The sequence below is a fragment of the Frankliniella occidentalis genome, unplaced genomic scaffold (genome assembly GCF_000697945.3).
Source record: "Frankliniella occidentalis isolate FOCC.00 unplaced genomic scaffold, Focc_3.1 Scaffold219, whole genome shotgun sequence".
NCBI classification, from domain to species: Eukaryota; Metazoa; Arthropoda; class Insecta; order Thysanoptera; family Thripidae; genus Frankliniella; species Frankliniella occidentalis.
Genome location: NW_026267345.1, coordinates 332,147 through 332,607, shown reverse-complemented (window position 1 = coordinate 332,607; position 461 = coordinate 332,147).

Genomic DNA, 461 nt, shown 5'->3' with positions numbered 1-461 from the left:
GAGGAGTAACTTCTCAGTACCTTAACTCAGAAGTACCTCCCAATCAGATCCCGGCCAAGATGTCCATGTGGTCGTGCTGCACAACACATCCTGATATGCTCCAAAGCATGAATTCTTGGGATGTCCCAGTAGCACGTGTGAGGGATTCGTGTGGGATGATCCCAAACTCCTCCCAAACGTAAATGGGAGCTGCTTTGTTGACTGGGACATTGATGGGAGTAACTAGGTATGACTAGGCAAATTGCTTCATTTGCTTTCTTTACCAATGAGGCGAGCCCTGGGGCTGAGGCTGGACGTAAGCGAAGTTGGCCAACCAGTTGGCCAACCAACCCATCCAACCTTACACGGAATCGACTTTCGACGATTTTTTTAGGCCCCCGATGAGGGGTGCCTATTGCTTTCGCCCGAAAGTTTTTTATTTTTATTCTTGACGATGGCCCCTTATGGCAGAGCCAATCGTG